Source organism: Lissotriton helveticus, chromosome 1_1, assembly GCF_964261635.1.
Source record: "Lissotriton helveticus chromosome 1_1, aLisHel1.1, whole genome shotgun sequence".
In the NCBI taxonomy this organism is placed as follows: Eukaryota; Metazoa; Chordata; class Amphibia; order Caudata; family Salamandridae; genus Lissotriton; species Lissotriton helveticus.
Window position 1 is genome coordinate 1,231,757,604 of NC_136057.1, and position 23,089 is coordinate 1,231,780,692.

The window sequence follows — 23,089 nt, forward strand, 5'->3', positions numbered from 1 at the left end:
AAAAGCAGATTGCAGGAAAAGCAGATGGCCGCGGGGCACGCGCACATGCACTCATGCTTGTAGCCAGCAAGCAAAGACTGGGCAGCACTTTTGAGATCCCCTTTAAACAAGGAGTGTTACATTTTCCCATATGACTGCAGCATTTAGCAATTATTTATTATACCGATGCTTGCTACTCGCATTGAGATCACTCCTGAGGGTGGGCAGGGAGGAAAGGGATTCCGTTTGAAACATTTACAGTTCTGCCTCGTAAACCCAGAAAATAAGGGTAAATCATGGGTTACCTGCTTAAATTGTGTGCTCTTGGCTGGCAAGGGTAAAAGACATTAACAATGCCAATAGCTCTCATATCCAGTCGCTCACCAGAGGTTTTGAAAAGTCCACGGGGTGAATTTGCTAAAAGCTCAATTTTAGCAAACTACGCTAGATGCCTTCAGTCTTTAAACATCAGCCAGTTTCATTGGAAACTGAATAAAGAAAGCTGGTGCTGACGTGTAAACTTTGTTAATGATGTACAATCACACTTAAGATGTACTACGAGAGCAGCACCAAGAAGACTGATGGGGCAAGAAATTGAAACTTTAGCAAGAGAGAACTAGCACATAACACAACTGTTAACATATTTGCCGATTAATAATCGCCTCGGATCCATGCCATGAAAATACGGTCCGGAGATCCAGAAATGGCTGCGGTAGTTAGCCCTTCAGACGCAGTACCGAATAAAATCAGCAACCATGTAGCATAAAAATCTTACGTGCATTTGAATAGTCAACAGTGCTATTAGGACAGGTGAGAAGCGTGGCCTTCATGTATCATTGAAAGTGAAGTTTCATGAAACGCATCATGTTTATATTACTAGCAAGAATTCAGCCTAAAAAACATCAGCGGAGAAATCGAGTGATACCAGATTTCTTATACCTGCGTGACCTGTCCCCAGCACACGTCCCGAAAGATACAGAAATATATTATTATCGAGGCTCTTCATTTCTCTGAATGTTTGATACAATTTAGAGACTGCTTCAGCGTACAATGTTTTTCCTGTCAAACTGGAGGCAATTCGCAAACAATATTCACTTTTTCATTGGTGTGGGAACTGCAGAGGAACTGAATGGTCGAAAAGCGCACAGACTTTAAGGCAGGAAGGAAAGGCCAAGTGCTCAGATACGTTATGCAGTGTACTATTTCTGATTAACTCAGAATAAACATCCATCTGGTGGTAAGACAAAGTTATGTTGAGTGATTGCAGAAAGTGGGATAAGGGAGAGGGTGGCAAATGGTGAGCACTTTTGCGGCCGCTTTGATGTTCTCAGTGACCGCGCGTCTCACTGAGAACATCAAAGCTGCCGCAAAAGTCTTCCCAAAGGCTGCAGGCGGACAAAAGGTGTACGCGCCCGGCACACATGCACTGAACCTGATCCGCCTGCAGACTTTGGGAGCATTTTTGAAAGCTCTTACTTAACTCTCGCAAAGCAACGCATGCGCGTTGGCTCAGCGAGACCTAAAAAGGAAGGTGTAGGCCTGGCATGAGATTTAGCTTTCCAGGTCGGCATGGCAAATTAAAACTGCATTCACAGGTTCTGAAGAGGCAGGCCTGAGACATGGTTAAGGGGCTAATTAATTAAGTGGGTTGCACAATCAGTGCTGCAGTCCCACTGGTAGCATTTAATTTACAGGCCCTTTGCACATATAGTGCATTTTAAAAGGGACTTATTAATATATTAATTATGCCAATTGGGTTTGAGCCAATGTTACCAAGTTTAGAACACATAGCACATGCACTTTAGCATTGGTTAGCAGCGGTAATGTGCTCAGATGTCATAAAGCCAACAAAAAAGAGGTCAGAAAAAGAAGAGGTGTAAGGCAAAGAGTTTGGGGTGACCCTGAAGAGAGGGCTACTTTCCAACACATGTGCTTGAACGTGAGAGAAAATTAGATTTGGAAAAGTATATTCAAAACAAATGGAACAGATTGCTTCCTCGATTGCCACAGCCAGAGTTTAAACATTGAGCCTCCCTCCTTTTTCACCTCGAGCATACTTGGCACAGCTACGCCTCTCCAGGTGAATTATGGCAGGATATTACATTGCAAACACCATTTATTCACTGGCTGGAGGTTGGCATCTACCACTCTTAGCACAAGGGCTAAGTCTGTTGCTGTTCAAGGTCCTTGAGGTCAGCGTCCTTTGATGTGGTGTTTCGCTTCCTTTAATTCGGTATGTAACGTTTACAACGAAATTTTTACAACGTACTACCATTACAACGCAGGCATTACCACGCATACCATTACAACGCATTGCGCTGGAGGGCGCTCTAGGATAGATAATAAGTTTAATGTTCTATCCAACACCTTCCCTAGTGTCCACGGGGACTGGAGTTGGAATAGAAAATTATACTTACCACTATCCAGCACCTCTAAGCGCTATGCGTTGTAATGGTATGCGTGGTAAAAACCGCGTTGTAAAGGTATGTGTGGTAAAAGTATGCGTTGTAACGTCATACATCCTAGTGCTGGCCTTTGGACGACTCACATATCTTTATTCTTCCTGTTGGTGTCTTCCTTGCTTTGTGGATCTCTGCTATATCTGTTCTCATGGGAAACAATTATTAGGCCTTTTCAATTTCTTTTGAAGTCCATTGTCTATTTCGCACTCTGCTTTAATTTGTCTTCTTCTTTGTATTTCCCTAATGTGTCATCCATCTCTTACCTTGGTTTATTTTTCATTTTTGCAGACGCTACCTGAATAAGTAGACGCAGGTCAGTACTCTGATGCAACAATGCTGAATGTTCCAACGTTTTTAATCTCCTACAGATATAGGTAAAATGGGAAAACATATATATTTTTCAAACCACCTTCATTTTGTTTGCCTGTGCAGAGGTGTGCATAATTATGCCAGACTTTAACACAATGCCAAATTTATGAGTTGTGTGGTAGGTATCATGCAGGGTTGGCCAAAATATGTATTCTTACATCCTTCCTTTCTTTTCTCAAGAGAGAATTTCCACAGGTTGTTGAATGCTGCAAATGTTCTATTTAATTTAACCCATTAATCGCTCATGACGAGCTGAGCTCGTCATGAGCCACAGTGCTCGTGGGCTCATGACGAGCTGAGCTCGTCATGACCGTTGGAACGCTCGCACGCTGTGCTAATTCCCCTGCTGTGCGAACGTTCTACACAAACGGGTGTGGTCATGATGAGCTGAGCTCGTCATGAGCACACGACCACCGTGGCTCATGACGAGCTGAGCTCGTCATGAGCACCGGGGCGCTGTGCCCTCCCCTCCCCCCAGCACAGTGGGCGAATGAGCCGCGCATGCAAGGGGTTAATAAGGTAAATAAGAAAAAAACATTTGTCTAATACATTTTCTATGCATTGATGTTCACTGTGTCCTACACTTACACATTTATACATAGTGACCTTCCAGGTAAGGATTTAACCTCTACAAAGAGATATTTAATACAACTCAGCTGAAAGAGGTACATAGAACCTTACAATGATCCTTCACTAAGGAATGTCAGGGAACTACAATTCCAGTGACATTTTCATAGTCTTTGATTGGATTCATGCTAATAACATAACTGTGTTCATCTTTTATCTTTTATTTTAATTTTCAGGCCATTCTGCTCATATATAATTAAGATGTTAATTATTACAGCATTTTGAAAATGTTATGTATTACATGCCTGAAAAGCCTGGTTGGATTGATTGGAAACATGTTGTGCTGACAAGTGGAGGAAGAGGGATGGTCCATGTCCAGCTTAGAAAATGAAATTTGTAAGGCCTATATTCCATGTCCCATGATTGGTCATTAGAAGTTAAGTTTAGATTCTGCCACAGGGGTGCAGTGTAATGTATTCATTGGATCTCTTGAACACCTAACAATGCCCTACTTTTTCATAATTTCTTTCTGGGTTGACGTGTTGAGTATCATTTATGGCATCTTCCAATGATTGACGCCTCTGTAAGGATTCATCCTTTACAAATGCTCCATTCTGTCAGTGCAAATACTTCTATACAATGCTGACTACTTTGTTGACCAGGTGCGTCTAGCTTCAAAATTGGTAACATTTATTTGGTAATCTGTTACATTCCTTTACGTCCACATAGTTCATGATCGACCGAATAGCATTGTCCTTCATACAACTTAGTAGTGCAATCCAAGATGGCGCCCCTCTAGATACCTACTTGTAAACCTCCATTTGGATGGGTCAATAGTTCATCCTCCACTTGGGAAATGGGCAGTTAAATTCACTCAGACATTGGCCTCATGGAGAGAGTTGATCCCTTGATCTGACTAGCACACTGATTACACCTTCTGAAGCATTCCTATAAGCGTTAATAACGATGACCCTGTCCTTTCTGGTTTCTGCTACCTCTGCCACTGCCCAAAGTGTCTGACATTAAGTAAGCGCTGATACAAATTATAAGCACAGTGTTTGGATTTGTTCCGTCTTCTAAACTGCCAATCACACTTTTTGCTCTTTACTTTTTCTGAATTTCGCGATGCAGCTATCATTGGAGTCTATCATCCTGTTTGAAACTCTAAGTATACATTTTTTTCCAGTTTTATATAACGCTACCTTGGCCCAAGGAGGGCATTGGGTCGCTTTACATGAGCACCGGATTATATTAGACTAGGTCAGATTCACATGTTTAAGGCACCGGAGGATTAAGCAATTTGACGAAAATCCCTGGATGTTGAGCAGATTCCGGGACTTGAACCCTACTCCCCAGTTCTCAAGTGGACACCTCTGGCCATTGGACCACATCTCCTCGCCTTAATGAACTTTATAGGAGATAGTCTACTTTTTTCTTGTCAGACCCTTATGATTCCTCGGTTTGGCATAAGTATTTTCAATACATTGTCAGTAAAAAAAAAAACATTCTGAGCGGTGAAAAAAAATGCCACTGCTGCTAGGTAGATGACAGATATGAATTAGAGGGCCTATTACAACACCCACATCCCTTTAACCATCACTAAGTTTCTTGACGCTCTAGGATTGCAAAAGCATCCAGCACAATAGAATTGTTGTGTTCTGTGACCAACCGTGATTTATCCCATTGAGTGCACCTCATCTTCTCTTGTCTGTGTCTCAATCATTGGCATTCAAACAAAACGACATGATGTAAAATTATGGATGAATTACTTTACAGAATATTTACTCTGCTGCACAGCCGGCATATTAGTTTTTTTAAAAATTTGTCTGCTTTTGTTGGTGAGCAGATTTTTAGATCCAGAGAGTTTTGAACTTCAGCAGCGCGCTAATGAAAATGTGATTTATTTCGCATCATCCAGCAGTAAGACATACATGGAAAACAAACATATCCTCAGTTTCACAAATCGAGGTTTCATTCACAATTAAAGAATTAATTAAAAGCAAGACATCTGGGCATTTAATTTGAAATGGTAGTTGCCAATTCTACCGTATAGGGCTACCATATGTGGAGATTATAAAACGCATCCTTTTACTGCTGAGTTAAAGGGCACGGCACGAAAGGTTCTACCAAACAATGCTTAATTCAACGCAGTCAATCAATAGAAACCTCTTAAAGCAGGCATCGTTACAGCCCTGCGCTCTTATGATGGGTTTGAGTGTTACAAATAATTTTCTACCTTGGCCGCCAAGTCTAAAAGCAATTTTCATAAATGTTTACAATGCAGTTTATCATGTTCCCCCTCAAGCCGAGACACAGCCGTGCCTGAAATATTTATCGATCGACATTGTTAAAGCGAGGCATGCTCTTTTGTAGTAAAAGGGTGATCGAAAAACCATAAAGAGACGAAGTGTACCTCGGGAGTATTACATGAGTAAGCACACAACTCCACTGAGGAATAAACTCCCACCAAAAAGTCCAAACAGACCTTAAATTATTTGCGTCTTAGCAGGTAAAAAATGTATTTGAACTTTATGCCTAAACAGTGATGTTTGCTTACATTTAAATCAAACTTCTGTCTGCTCAAATGCAAGGGCCCTGTTCAGTTCTGTATGGCTGCTAGATGTGTGCAATTATTTTCAAAATATATGCAACATTTAAAGAGAAGCTAACAGTAGCCTAAGGCGAAATGATTGGGCCCCCTGCAAAATGTGTGGAAGGCCCCCTGAGTGTCCTGTGGGTGTACGACATCTAGGAGAAATTGATTGACCTTCGACTGAAAGGGGGCGGGGAACCCTGCGCCAGAGAGGCTGCTTGGCCTGTTACTCCCTTGCTTGCAGATTGCCTTACCGCATTATTAGGCTTTCCTGTTTTCAGTTTCTATTTTTGGTAAATTCTGGTGGGATTTTTTCAGTTTTTTCTATACTTTAAAAAACAGTGGTTATCATTGATTACACATTTTCAAGCCAATAAAATCAACAGAAACAGTGTTTTTCTGGTGTTTATGGAATTTTAATTTAATTATAATTATTTCTTGCTTTATGCACTGATAGCGCATGTGTATAGATACCATGAGCAAAGGGTATATGCGGACAAATACATTTATACTGCACCAGAATGGACTACAAAGTCAATAGCATTCTTCATTAACTCTGAAGATTTTAAAGATGCTTTCAGCATACCATCTAGCCAGTTACAAGGATCTCTTACAGGGAAGCACTTGAGCTCAGGTATCGATTTTGACAGACCATACTACAACTTTTTCACATACTTAGCTGAATTACTGCAAATAAAAACAATTTTTTGGGAACTTGGTAGGAACTTTTTTCAGCATGATTCCAAGTGACACTGTGTTCCATGTTTACCAACCGTCTGGTGTCATGTTTTCACCACTATCTCAGATGTTTGGTGACAACATTCTTTTCACATATACCTGTCACTACATCTTGCATTGAATGTTTAAAGCTTGGGGTGTTTGGCAATTCACTTACAATCAATACTGACTCACTAGGAAAGGGGCCTGATGTATCAAAGTAGTTCACCCATTCTCTGTCTGTGGACAAATGTGATGGTAAATTTAAAGAAAGATTCTTATGAAACCACCCATTTTACCTATAGGTGAAATCAAATGTAGCCAAAATATCAAATATGATTTTGATATTTCCCAATTCTATACTGTTCATAAAATAACTGAATAAGAGCTAAAACATTGCATCGTTAGACCAAAGATCACAAAACTGAAAAAAGCAGAAGGAAGAATAGACAATGTTCTAGTGACATCCCTAAATAACAAAACTCAAACAGAATAATGTTAGCCCATACTTTCTTGATGATACCTTGTATAACAATGTTCCCTTCAGGAAGAAATAAAAATGTCTCTTTCACTCATCTTTTCCTTTCTTTGAATGGCACTTCCATTTCATAAAACTTTATTCGGTTTTACATCAAGTAAACCATAAAAGTCATAATAATAAAGAAAAATATATGCACTCCTTGGATACATACATAGATACATACATTAAAAATATATAATTCATGTTTTTCGAAACGTGAGTACGATGCTACAGATACAAAAGTTAAATATCAATATCTCTCAGCAGTCCAAATTACCCCCCCCCCTGCAAGATTAACCTCAATTGCTGTCAGCATCTCCAAAATGGGGCTTAATTTTGCATCTAGTAATGTTGTCATTAAGTCATTTAAAAACCTTACTAGCCTTGGAGTCCAGATTTAGGTTTAAAGGGGCCGACTTGGGAACCAGAAGATTAACTGGGGGTTTGGTGACAGGGGCCAACTTGGTTCTTTTGGCTCTACTCCCAATGGTTTGGTGTTTGCGTTTGGTGCTCCCCTGAGCAGAGGGTTCCAGAGGTTGAGGGAACAAGGTGGTTATTTTAGGGCTCAGTGCTTTAGTGTTATCATTCCCCAAAGGTAAGGCGGAGCTTCCGCTTCTGTTGATAATAATAGCTGGGGAGAGGGGTATGGGCAGAGACCCCGGTATCACTGAGTGGGGAACTTCATTAGCAGATGGTGAGCCTTCAGTTATCGCAGGAGCAGTAAACGACCCCTGGGAGTTATCAGTACAAGTTGCAGACAGTTCGACCAGGGGTAGTGTAGAAGCGGACCCCGAAAGTTAGTGGGTGATCTAGAGAGGCGCCTGTGAACAAGTTCTATCTCCTTATCGATAACCGCTGCAGCTCGCTGCAGGAAGGAGTCCATAGTACTAACTGTGGAAGCTTACTGCTGATTTGAACCCGGTAGCCCCCGTCTGAGCCTTTCTCCTCACCATAGCTCCAAGAGAGGGGCACACCTCAATGACCAGTTGGCGGGTGACAGGAATAGTGGCCCAGCCCAGCCTCTTCCGGTCTCGTCCTGGCGCTGTCCGCGCGCGCATCCAGCGATGCGGGATTCAGCGGGCTGTTTTAAGGTGCCCCTGGCACTGCGGGATGACGTTGCGGCCGTACGCGGCCGGTGAGCAACTGGAGCCTGTCTTCCCCTCAGCAGTCTCAGCAATGTTCTGCGATTCAGAAAAGGGGGTGGTGATGAACAGAGTGTCTGAATTAAGCAGACCACTCTTACCCAGTCCAAAGATCAGGGCTTGATCCATCACCGTTATTTAGCTCACTGCCCCATCCCAGCTCAGAACCTGGCTATATGCAAATTAGTCTGTCCCTGGCCAAGTGCATCATGGGAACAGGGCAGACCAAACTACCAAGCCAATTCTTCACCAGAAAGGAGACAAGCTTCCGGGGACCGGTTTCTGCCATTTCAGGCGTCTTCCGCCCAGCTTGCTTAAATCCTGATGGAGCAGTGAGCAAGGGACTCATGTCTGAGTATACCCTGCCACACCTATAGTGGCCAAAAACGATTCAGAAAAGGGGGTAGTGATGAACAGAGTGTCTGAATTAAGCAGAACACTCTTACCCAGTCCAAAGATCAGGGCTTGATCCATCACCGTTATTTAGCTCACTGCCCCATCCCAGCTCAGAACCTGGCTATATGCAAATTAGTCTGTCCCTGGCCCAGTGCATCATGGGAACAGGGCAGACCAAACTACCAAGCCAATTCTTCACCAGAAAGGAGACAAGCTTCCGGGGACCGGTTTCTGCCATTTCAGGCATCTTCGGCCCGGCTTGCTTGTTTCCTTCCCAGTACAAGAATTGGCTTGGTAGTTTGGTTTGCCCTGTCCCCATCATGCACTGGGACAGGAACAGACTAATTTGCATATAGCCAAGTTCTGAGCTGGGATGGTGTAGTGAGCTAAAAAACGGTGATGGATCAAGCCCTGATCTTTGGACTGGGTAAGAGTGGTCTGCTTAATTCAGGCACTCTGTTCATCACCACCCCCTTTTCTGAATCATTTTGTCCACCATAAGCGTGGAAGGGTATACTCAGATGTGAGTCCCTTGCTCATTGCACCATCAGGATTCAAGCAAGCCGGGCCGAAGACGCCTGAAATGGCAGAAACCGGTCCCCGGAAGCTTGTTTCCTTCCCAGTACAAGAATTGGCTTGGTAGTTTGGTTTGCCCTGTCCCCATCATGCACTGGGACAGGAACAGACTAATTTGCATATAGCCAAGTTCTGAGCTGGGATGGTGCAGTGAGCTAAAAAACGGTGATGGATCAAGCCCTGATCTTTGGACTGGGTAAGAGTGGTCTGCTTAATTCAGGCACTCTGTTCATCACCACCCCCTTTTCTGAATCAGCAATGTTCTGCAGCAATAAAAAGAAGCCTGCACTGCGGGATTCAGCGTGCTGTTTTAAGGCGTCCCTGGCGCTGCGGGATGACGTTGCGGCCGTACGCAGCCGGTGAGCAACTGGAGCCTGGAGCCTGTAGTCCCCTCAGCAGTCTCGGCAATGTTTTAAAACTCGGAGCTGAGCCGCGGTGATTTAGTTTACGGCTGGGCCTCCCACTTCTGGAGTGCTCCTGGCTGCAACAAATGACTTCCTTGGGAATGCGCTGCCCAAGTCATTCAGGATCAGTAAGCACCAGCTGCGCTATGGGCTCCAGCAGCCGCCATAATCCGTGCTGTTGGGTCTTAATTTGTGGTTGCAAAGGTGTTTTTTCAGTTTTTTTATGTTTACACCGGTGATAGCTATTTTCCTTTCAGTGTGGTTTTATCAGTTATTATAGGTTTGAACCGAAAACCAAATAGCCTACGCATTATCTATAAAAACTGAACTATTTACAACCATTGATGCTAGAAATCGGACAGTATCTTCGAGGATATCGCCTCTGGCAGAAGAAGCGTCAGGGTAGTATAATGAACTGTGAGCAGTCCTAATAAATAACATGACAGCCGTGGACAAAGTGTGGGGTGAACGCTTGCAATGAAGAAGTACCAGATTAAATGGCAAGTATTTGAATGTGTCACTCAAAATGCCTTCTTAGAGGACAAATCCAGTTTTTTGTTCTTTGGATCTACTGAACACCTAATCACTTCCTAAGGCTTGGGGAATGAGTCTTAATTGTGACTTGCCAACATCAAACAGCCCACATAGGATTGTAAGCAGTCCAGTCTTTAGTAATCAAAAGCAGGGCATGGACTCACTTCCTTGACATTCCAGCACCCAGTTTACACAGGTGCACTGTGGTAAATGCAGTGCATGGTAACACTTACTTCCATGAAACAATCTTTTGTTTTCACCCTGGCTAGTGCAGCCAGTGCATAGCACCTTTAGACAGAAGGTCATGCTGTAGAATAGTTGTCCTTCACCAGAAGAGAGTAACACACACAATTAGAGGTGCTGGAATTCAGATCACAGTACTACTCCTTGAGCGCAGGTGCATTACTCAGAGCTTGTCAGGTCAACTAGCTCAAGGGAGCTTTATCAAACAAGAACAGGGCAGGAGCACACTACCTTGGCATCCCAACACCCAGTTCACTCAGATGCATGCTGGTAAATGCAGTGCATGGTAACACTTACATCAAACAATCATTGGTGACGACGGGCATGGACTACAGCTCCATAGTCCACTCAGGCAGAGGTGGCGAGTCTGCTTCGCTGTGTATCGAGTTAAACTAGCATGAGCAATGATACCAGGAGGGATCAATGTCATAACACAAAATGTTTCAAATACCCCACAAGGCCAATGATAAAGATTAAATAAAGAAGCACAACATACACATCAATCTAGTGTGCCTGAGCATTTATTACATTTTGTAAATATTCTTTTCAATGTTTTCCAAGTTTTTGATAATCTTATCCATTTGGTACGGACAGTACAACTATATACAAAATGACATAGGTCTACATAAATCAAAACACAACGCAAAATAATGGAGTGAATTTTTAAAAATACAATAACTACTGAACAAATGTGAGTTATTGCCAATAAGTCAAAATTAACTCACACCAATCTTTATAATGCCACTAAAAATATGCGTGGGGTTATCTGGCCAATTTCATATTCCAACACTCAGCTTAGTCCAGCCACATTTTTATTTCTTTTCGAACAGAAGGATTCTTTCCAGATATAGCCAGTATTTATACGTTGAGGTGGTTGTTCTTATAAAACCCCAAGACAATATGCCAACGCGTTTCGACCTTATCAAATATTGGGGAAGGTATAAACTTTTCAGGGGGTCATCATCAGGGCAAAGAATAAACACGTTCAGTCTAGATGTAAAGAAAATATATTTGAATTAAAATCATTATATTTGGCACTAGTTTGGTGCCCAATCCACTATTCATCAAGTGTAGGCCAAACATTTGTGCTCATGATGGATTCAATCAATATATATACAAGGCAGCTGAGACTGCTGAAACGCGTAGATGTTTGTCGTTTAAAATAAAGATCAGAGTGACCTAACCCTTCTGGATTGGTGGACGATTATTTCCTGTGAAAAGAGGAGAAGCTTATTTTTTAATATATATATAAATATATAATCTACTGGCTGTCACCAGTAGGTAGCTATAGTTAGGACCTATTATCCATAGGAAATCCGCAACATTCTATTTGGAATAACTTTGGCGCTGGTTGACGAATGTTTGCGAAATTTTAAAAACTGGTGGGGCGCTCCGGTCCGCTCTTATCCTGAAAGTCTCGGGGTGTTTCGTCAAGTGGGGGCTGAGAAAAAAGAGGGGCCCCAAAATGTGTTTTCCCCATGCAATTTTCCATGGAAACCATTCATCGCAGCTACAGCCCGAACTACAGATCGGAATTACACCAAATTTGGCAAAGAGGTAGCCCTTGGTTCAGACTCATGCCTTTTGCTTAAATGGTGTCAATCTGTTCAGTAGTTGCTGAGAAAATGACAATTAAAATCACATATATATCTATGGCCGCGCAGGATCTGCGCATCCTGAGCGCACCCTAAGTGCATCATCCCGATCACGCGCTGAATGCTAATTGGCTGTCAAGTGGTTGTCAACATTCGAAACCAGGAAGTATTGGCAGCCATTTTGTGCCTCGGTAGAAGCGAGGCTGTAGAAGTCAGTGTAGAAGTCAGTTGAACAAGTGTGCAAAACGTATAAAGGGGGCAGGTTAGATATACCCTGACCCTCTAGACCTGCTTAGGGGGTCCCACAAGGACAAAACGGCAAAATGCGCGCAGGGTGTGCGGATCATGCCGTAAAAAAAACGATGCTCCCGCCCTCCCATAGCAAACTTGGTTTGGATTTTGAAAAATGTTCAAAATCCAAACCATATTGCTTTTCCACATGGGGAGCTGCATGTTAGCAGCTCCCCATGTAGAAAAGCAATGCCGGCTCCCGAAGGACGCGGGGAGCTGGCTGGGACCGTGGGGGCATTGGGGCTCCCCCCACGGTCCCCAACGTTCCATATAGGGATATTAGAAATTAGTGATAGGGGCTATTTTTTTATGGTAAAATTGGGAGTAGCGCACCCAGCACGGCACTCAGCGCGGCCCCCTTGTGTGCATGCATTGGATGCATGACTCTTAACATGTAGAGTGCGCGACTCCAGCACTTTGGGTGCACGTATTCTACACGTTGGGTACACGATTCCTCTCGCGTTGGGTGTGCGACTCCAAGGAAAACAAAGGTAATATTTTTCAGAAATACATCACGCTTATATGTTTAGATATTGGGTGGAGTCTAAAGTTGATGAGGAAGACTCTGTTACCCTCATCTGTAAAATGTACACCATCTCTCCTATAGATGTCATCCATATTGAAACGCAGTTTGTTGTGGTAAATGGACCCCATTCTATAATCTCGGAGGAAATAAGAAACAGATTTATTGACATGTTTCCTAGCTTTCTCAATCTGTGGACAAAATTGATTGGACCTGTTCCATTTCTGACTTTGGCATATGTTAGAATAGATAAAGGCAGTTTGGGGTAAAAGTGACATCAATTCTCTAAAGGTGTCCTTCATAAGCATTTCCAGACCTACCCCAGGTAAAGTGCCTAGGTCATTGCCACCACAGTGCACAATTATGAGGTCAGGGTTTTGGAGATGCAAAAGGATTTAACCAATGGCATCAATTGGTGGCACTTTAACCCTCTCTGTCCAATCCATTTAATATCTACATTTGGCAAAGCATACCTTTGGCTCCAGGAAATATAGCTGTGTCCCACAATCCACACTCTAAGCTTCTTGAAGGGAGGTCTGGATGCATTCGGAAGGTGTCTGTATGTGAAATGGCAGTTTGAGAAGTGAGATTTATCTAAAATGGTGGATAAGATGCAGTTTCGAAAAAAGAATTGGCTGTTTGACAACATTCTAGTCTGAACAGTAGGTTGCATGTTTCTGTTTTTAAAAACATGTTTCCTATTGGTTAAGAAAAACTGTTTGAAAGGAACATTACATAGGATAAGGTTTTGAAAAGTCAAGCACACTTGCTGTTTGGATTAGCAACATTGTGTGCTGAACTTGTGACCTGTGTGCTCAGTTGAGTGTTCCATGAACTGTTACCATGTTCCATGAACTGTTACCATGGTAACAGGCAATAAGCAGATTGGGGGTAGGGTTCAAACTTACGTCAATTGGAAAGGGTTGAAATGTGTAACCAATAGAAATGTGTGTTAGCTTTTTAATTAACGTAGGAAGCAATGTGATTTGAAATTTACATGTATATGTGTGCAGAATGCGAGGGAAAGTTTGCCATTTTTTTGGTTCTCCTAAAAGCAGTACAGTACAGAGATTCTGCATAAGAAAATCTGGTGTGTGACTGACATACTTCTTAATCTACAAATCAATTTGAAAGGTGAGTTATTAATTTGTGAGGGGTCGTATGTGGTGTGTTTAAGTTTTTAATAAGATGAATGTGTTTCTCCTGGTAAAGTCCAGGGAGTAGTCTTGCTTGTCTAGAATCACATTGTGAGACTGTGTTCATTAAGGAATCATTGTGAGAGAAGGATTTGGTAACTTCATGTGTTTGTTGACAGCTAACTGCTTTAAGACTTGTAATGATGTAAAGTTTTAGTAGCATTAGAAGCCAATCATTGTTTATGTATTTGTAAAATGAGTAAGGCTTCCACAGTACAGTGCAGTTGTAAAATATGTGGAATGTATCCAGTCATCTCACCTGCTTCAGACTAGTAAATGTTTTTTGGTAAAGTGCAAGGGATACTGTTATTTGTCTAGAATCACACTGTGAGTCAGTGGGCATTTGGGAAAATTGTGAGAGAAGCATTTGGAGGCTTCATGTGTTTGCAGACACATAAGTGCTTAAAATCTTTCTTGTTGTCAAGTTTTGGTAGAATTAGAAAAAATTCATTGCTTATGTAGTTGCAAAATGAGTTAGGCTTTAACACTAAAATGCAGTACTGAAATATGTGGAATGTGTGCAATCACCTTAGTTTCTCTAAGTCAGTAAATGTGTTTTGATGAAGTCCAAGGGATAGTCTTGCATGTCGAGAATCACACTGTGAGTCTGTGTACATTTGGGAGCTGTTGCGAGAGAAGCATTTGGTAACTTCATGTCTTTGTTGACAGCTAACAGTTTTAAAACTTGTAATGATGTAAAGTTTTAGTAGCATTAGAAGCCAGTCATTGCTTATGTATTTGCAAAATGAGTAAGGTTTCCACAGTACAGTGCAGTTCTAAAATATGTGGAATGTGTGCAGTCATTTCACCTGTTCCAGACTAGTAAATATATTTTGGTAAAGTGCACAGGATACTGGTATTTGTCTAGAACCACATTGTGAGTCAGTTTACATTTGGGAAAATTGTTAGAGAAGCATTTGGGTGCTTCATGTGTTTGCAGAAACATAAGTGCTTAAAAACCTTTTTTGTTGTCAAGTTTTGGTAGAATTAGAAATAATTCATTGCTTATGTAATTGCAAAATGAGTTAGGCTTTAACACTAAAATGCAGTACTGAAATATGTGGAATTGGTGCAGTCACCTTGGTTTCTCTAGATCAGTAAATGTGTTTTGATAAAGTCCAAGGAATAGTCTTGCTTGTCTAAAATAACACAGTGAGTCTATGTACATTTGTGAACTGTTGTGAGAGAAGCCTTTGTGTACTTCCTGTGTTTGCAGATATATAACTGGTTAAAAACATATCCTGTTGCCAAGTTTTGGTAGGATTTGAAAGTAGTCGTTGCTTATGTATTTGCAAAATGAGTCAGGCTTCTACTCTAAAGTGCAGTAATGAAATATGTGGAATGTGTGCAGTCTACTTAACTCTTGTAGACTAGTGAGTAGTGTTGCTTGTCTAGAATCACACTGTGAGTGTGCGTGCATTTGTAAAGCCTTGTGAGAGAAGCATTTGGTAACTTCATGTGTGCTTGCACTACTGTAATCATTCAGTCATTATCCAAGTACTCATGCAGCGATTTAGGGCCTTAGCCCATGTACTGCTTCTGGACTATGCATGTAGTGTAATAACCACCTTCACACTTGTGTTTCAGGCCTACATTTCCCCAGTCAGTATCCATACAGTGCAACAAACACCATGTTATTCCCTTTGCACTCCTCTACTGACCCTTTCAGCACCATGTATTAATGCATTCACTGAAGGAAAACCTAAGCAATTATTAATTCACTGAGTGTCTCTTCTTATGCTACTCTAATCATTCAGTCAGTGTCCATGTACTCATGCAGTGAGCCAGGCTTTAGGACATGGACTGCTTCAAACTCCTATGCACTATGCATGTAGTGCTCTAACCAAGTACACCATTGAGTTTTAGGCCTAGAATTCCCCAGTCATTATCCATACACTCCAGCAAACACCCTGTCACTGCTCTTGCAAATCCATAGTGATACTTTCAGCTACATGTACTAATCCATTCACTGAAGAAAAACTCAACCTTATTATATACGAATGGAAACTGTGTTACTGTTATTTAGGAAAAAACTGAAAACCATCTTGTTTACTGAGGCATTCGGCTAAATCCATTCAGTGCGCTGACTACACTTGGGACCAATGGATCTCGGTCCATGCTACTAGCGCCTAGAGACCTATGGTGATTGGCGCTCTACAAATATAAACTAACAATAACAATAAGTTCAGCCAGTGGCTCTCCTTGTAGTACTCTAATCATTCAGTCAGTATCCATGTACTCATGCAGCGAGCCAGACCTTAGGACATGGACTGTTTTAAACTCCTATGCATTGTGCATGTAGAGGTCTAACCACCTTTTCACTTGTGTTTCAGGCCTACATTTCCCCAGTCAGTAGCCATACACTCCAGCAAACACACTGTCATTGCTCTTGCAATCCCATCGTGACTCTTTCAGTACCATGTACTAATCCATTCACTAAAGTAAAACTCAACCAAATATAGGTTCACCCAGTGTCTCTCCTTGTAGTACTCTAATCATTCAGTCAGTATCCATGTACTCATGCTGGGAGCCAGGCCTTATGACATGGACTGTTTTAAACTCCTATGCACTATGCATGTAGTGGTCTAACCACCTTTTCGCTTGTGTTTCAGGCCTACAATTCCCAAGTCAGTATCCATACACTCCAGCAAACACTGTGTCACTGCTCTTGCAATCCCATAGTGATTCTTTCAGTACCATTTACTAATCCATCCACTAAAGTAAAACTCAACCAATTAATAATTCACCGAGTGTATCTCCTTGTAGCACTCTAATCATTCAGTCAGTATCCATGTACTCATGCAGCGAGCCAGGCCTTAGGACATGCACTGCTTTAAATTCCTATGCACCTTGCTTGTAGTGGTCTAACCACCTTTTCACTTGTGTTTCAAGCCTACAATTCCCCTGTCAGTATCCATACACTCCACCGAACACCCTGTCACTGCTCTTGCAATCACTTTTGTTTCAGGGCTACAATTCCTCAGTCAGTATTCAGACACTGCAGCAAACACCCTGTCACTGCTCTTGCAATCCCTTAGTGACCCTTTCAGCAGCATGTACTAATCTATTCACTGAAGAAAAACACAACCAATTATAAATTCATCCAGTGTCTCTCCTTGTACTACTCTAATTATTCAGTCTGTATCAATGTACTTATACAGCGAGCCAGGGATTAGGACATGGATTGTTTTAAACTCTTATGCACTATGCATGTAGTGGTCTAACCACCTTTTCACTCGTGTTTCAGGCCTATAATTCCTCAGTCAGTATCCATACACTTCAGCAAACAACCTGTCACTACTGTGGTAATCCCATAGTGACTCTTTGAACACCATGTACTAATCCATTCACTGAAGAAAAACTCAACCAATTATAACTTCACCCAGTGTCTCTCCTTGCACTGCTCCAATCATTCAGTCAGCATCCATGTACTCATACAGTGTGCCAGGCCGTAGGACATGGACTGTTTTAAGCTACCTTGCAATATGCATGTAGTGGTCTAACCACATTTTCACTTGCGTTTCAGGCCTACAATTCCCCAGTTAGTATCCATACACTCCAGCAAACACCCTGTCACTGCTCTTGCAATCTCATAGTGACTCTTTCAGTACCATGTACTAATCCATTCACTAAAGTAAAACTCAACCAATTATAAATTCACCCAGTGAATATCCTTGTAGAACTCTAATCATTCAGTCAGTATCCATGTACTCATGCAGTGAGCCAGGCCTTAGGACATGCACTGCTTCAAACTCCTATGCACTATGCATGTAGTGTTCTAACCACCTTTTCACTTGCGTTTCAGGCCTACAATTCCCCAGTCAGTATCCAAACACTCCAGCAAACACTCTGTCACTGCTTTTACAATCCCATAGTGACCCTTTCAGCTAACTGTACTAATCCATTCACTGAATTAAAACTCAACTAATTATAAGTTCACCCAGTGTCTCTCCTTGTAGTACTCTAATCATTTAGTCAGTATCCATGTACTCATGCAGCGAGCCAGGCCTTACGACATGGACTGCTTCAAACTCCTATGCACTATGCATGTAGTGGTCTAACCACCTTTTCACTTGTGTTTCAGGCCTACAATTCCCCAGTTAGTATCCATACACTCCAGCAAACACCCTGTCACTGCTCTTGCAATCTCATAGTGACTCTTTCAGTACCATGTACTAATCCATTCACTAAAGTAAAATTCAACCAATTATAAATTCACCCAGTGAATATCCTTGTAGAACTCTAATCATTCAGTCAGCATCCATGTACTCATACAGTGTGCCAGGCCGTAGGACATGGACTGTTTTAAGCTACCTTGCACTATGCATATAGTGGTCTAACCACCTCTACACTTTTGTTTCAGGCCTACAATTCCCCAGTCAGTATCCATACACTGCAGAAAACACCCTGTCACTGCTCTTGCAATCCCTTAGTGACCCTTCAGCAGCATGTTCTAATCCATTCACTAAAGTAAAACTTAACCAATTATAAGTTCACCCAGTGTCTCTCCTTGTAGTACTCTAATCATTCAGTCAGTATCCATGTACTCATGCAGTAAGCCACAATTTAGGACATGGATTGCTTCAAACTCATATGCACTATGCATATAGTGCACTAACCACCTTCGCACTTGTGTTTCAAGCCTACAATGCCCCAGTCACAACCCATACAGTCCAGAAAATACCCTGTCAGTCTTGCAGTTATATAGTGAACCTTTAAGCTCCATGTAGTAATCCATTCACAGAAGTAAAACTCAACCAATTATGAATTCACCCAATGTCTCTCCTTATAGTCCTGTAATCATTCAGTTAGTATGCGTGTACTCATGCAGTGAGCCAGGCTTTAGGGCATGGACTGCTTCAAACTCCTATGCACTATGAATGTAGTGCTCTAACTAAGTACACAATTGTGTTTCAGGCCTACAATTCCCCAGTCAGTATCCATACACTGCAGCAAACACCCTGTTACTCTCCTTGAATTACTATACAGTTATGTATACACCTTGAATTACGATTTCAATTAGTGATGAGAAAAGAAAGTGATTAAATGATTTTTATATAGAATGTGTTTGTATAGTAATAGAAAAGTATAATTTATAAAGTTATTAATATAGATTTATTCATGTTTATTTTTTACAGATACTGCTTATCGTCATGAAAATAAAGCTATCATGCCTGAAAAATCAAGAAAGAGAAAAAGAGAGCTAAACAATAGTTACTTGAAGAAAAGTCAACAACAAGTATTGGATGACCAACATCATGTGGGTAAAAAAAAAACTCTGGTAAGTTAACTAAGGAATTTATTAAAAATCTTTCTAGGCCCAAAGAGAATGTTCAGAATGTTGAAACTACTGACAATGATTCAACCAGAAAAAATAATCAAAATAACAGGAAAGTAAAAAAAGTTAATTTACAATCAAAAGATACGATGTATGGTAAAAGAAGACAAAATCAGTATAAAGAAATACACACTAATTTTTATAATAGAGTAGTACATAATTTGCTCAAAGATATGAAGAAATATAGAAAAAGTGCACTATTTTATAAAAAAGAAGAAGCATATTGAATCCATTGTTGAAAAGGCTTTTGAAGTAAAAAGGAAACTATTTATTTTAGTTTTAAACAGAATTTGATCACTAGATAAACCAATCCATTTAATGGAGGCCAAAAGTAAGAGGAAAAGTGTAATTAACAGAACTCATTTTTGTGATTATTTGGGGGGGATGGAAACACAGTTCAAGTTCAGAGCCTTCATTTAATGAAGAGAGTTATTTTCAGACCAATGATTTGTTGCATGTAGTTGACACCAGTGGTCCAGCTTATGAGGTTAGAAATGGTTGTCCAATTGACAAAGAAAAAATGGTTCCCAGAAATGCAGAAGAAGTGATAGCTGATGAAGTTCTAGGTAGATGTCTTAAAGCCCCAGTGTACACTTGGGATTGTAGTAGTATTTGTAGTGTACGACAAGAATCTATTGATATTTTACACAATTTCTTACGAGAATACAGTAAAAAAAAGTGTTAAACAAAAGATTAAGATGTTGCAAGGACTAGACCCTTGCAGAGCGAGAAAAAATATTGGTTTGCAAGGTCATTCTCTGGCTTGTCTTTTTAGAAAAGTATGTCAAAGTGTTTTTTACCATTTCAGGATGTTAGCAGTACATCATACTCAAATGCGGAAATTAGTTAGAAGATTGTATTATGCAAAAAGTCCAGCACTAATGTTAAATGAGTTGAACAGTGCTCTTTTGCGTGGATCAGTATCAGGTGTGAAGAAGGTTTGTGATGAAATTGAGTTTTGTTACTTTGGTCCTAAACCAGAGAGCGCAGAAATTGATATATTAATAGAAGAAAATATTGAAGAGAATGTTGAACATAGTAGTATAATAATTTTTGAAGGTGGAATTACAAAGTTTAAGGTGATTTCAGGTGAAAGGCCAATTTATTCTTGTATTTGTTGCACGCGAACTCACTATAAAAATCTGACTAGGAGTGTTGATCTGTATTTAAAAAGTGAAAGAGAAAATAATGATCCGTGGAAGGAATTTGCAACTTATTTGTTGTTAGAGAATTGTTTTGATTTGGGTTCTGATCAGCGTATTTGTAAATATCAAATTAGATGAGAATAAAATGCCAGCCAGAGCTGTCCATAATAACCTAGAGTTGGTTGCTGTTCCTCCAGAACTGATAGAATTAAATACCTATGAGTCTATTCTTATTCAATCTGCGCACCTGTTTCAGGCTATTGTTCGTATGGAGCCTAAAACAGGTAAATTGCTTCCTTCAGATTTACCGAGAGGATTAAAAGGAAGAGTTGTATATTTACCGCTAGATTTGATGAAAAAATATTGAAACTATTGGTGTAGAGAGTGTAGAAAATGAACCAGTACATATTCTAATTAATGGCATTCCTACTAAGAGTAAGAAAATCTGGCAAGAGGTAGTGGATGTTAGGAAAGTGCAAAAGGTAACATTGAATCTGACAAAAAACAATGAGTACTATGGAAATGTGTATGTGGGAGAAGAAAAAATCGTTTTAGCAGAAGATACTGAAACGTCAAGAGGACAAATTGAAAAAATGGATATGTCCAGAAGTGAAGAAATCTATGAACATCACAGTGTACATCCACTTCATTCAAAAGAAGTGATGGGGAATACTACTGAGTTATTCCATATGAAAAAAGCAAAGGGAAGTCCCATGAGTGTATGGGAAGAAAGCTTGGAAGCTCGTTGTTTTCCGCAGTTGTTCCCAACAGGAAAAGGAGGACGATGTGATGAACGACCTGTGCAGATTCCTGCATCTGAGTATCAGACAACAAGATTATATGCAGAAGATCCAAGATTTCGACAATGTATTCCATATATATTTCATCCTTTGGTTGAGAGTAACTTGTCTGGACTTTCATATGTAGTCAATCACATATTGAAAACAGGAGTACATCTGCAAAATGTTTCTGCAAAGGACTTTATGGATAAAGTACACCAGAGAGATGATCATTTAGAATCTCAGCTGATTAATCTGATAGCATGTCAGCATGGCACTAATGAGCATTGGTACCATTGTCATGGAGAACTTAAATTTATGCTAAGGAACTTATGAACTCCTACGTGGTTTCTTACCTTAAGCTGTGTTGAATACGCTTGGGATGATTTACTTGAATTTCTTCGAGAGGCAAATTCGTATATAGAAAATATTGAATACAAGACACCTGGAGAATTGTGCTCTTTGGATCCTGTTAATGTATGCAGGTATTTCAATAATAGATTTGAAGCTATGATGTCTTTTATCTGCAATTAAAAAAATCCTCCTCTTGGAGAAGTTGTGGATTTCGTTTAGAGAAAAGAGTATTAAGCAAGAGGTGCTCCTCATATACATATGCCGATATGGATCAAGGATGCCCCTAAATTCGAAATAGATTCAGATGATACTGTTTTGTCTTTTATTGAAGAATATGTCACATGTGCTATACCCAAAAGCACAGAAGAAAACAACTTAAGAAAACAAGTCTTACGATTCCGAAGCCATCGCTGTGGAAAATACTGTCTACAAAAGTACAAGTCTAAGGAAAAGTTTTATACCAAATGTCGTTTTGGTTTTCCACGTCCTGTAATATCTAAAGGAAGAGTAAACAGTTTTATGTCTGCTATGCAACATACCATCACAAGAAACTCTCCAAAGAATAGCAACAATTTAAGAAGAAGCAAAGAGTCAAAATACATAAATGATTACAATCTGGTTATTTTGTTAATTTGGAATGCTAGTAGTTAATCAAAAAAGAGGGATAAGGGATTGGGACATCCGTTTCATTCCCCAAGGTAAGTTGTAGATTAATCAAAAGAGAAACAGACACTAGTTACACCTTATGACCTTTGGTACAAGGGATAAATCAGAGTATCCTCAAAAACTCAATGTATTTATTGGTTGCTGGTGCGGTATATCTGTTTCATCCGCCCCACATTGAAGTTGTGGCAGTTATCATTGGATACTCCAAAGTAGTGATTTTGCCAGCCTCAACCCGAGGCACCTCTGGTCTGGGGTGCAGTGTCCAGAGAAGTGAGTGAAAAAAGTGTGAAAGTAAATTGTAGAAAAAAGGAAAAAATTGTTAAAAATGGAAAACAACCCAATGAATTTTAATGTAAGGTTGATTATCCACAAGGAGTTAAAAATAAATGATACTGCTCATTAGACCAAGTTACTGGATCTAGCAGTATAGTAAATAAATCGTCGACATGTTTCAGCTCCCTGAGCTCAAAAGGGTCTATGGAGCTTTCGTCAGGACTAACAAACAAAGATTGGTACTTACACAATTTGTGTAGTATTATTTCGATATAGTCGTTTTCTGATATATATTGTTGAAAACTACTCCTCCAAAATCTGATTCAGAAGAGCCCTATACTTCATCGGGGTCCCGCTATATTTTAAATCCCAGAGCCGCGTGCATGGATGCTTTCTGCCTTGTGCTGATTCTGCCCCGGGTGGAATG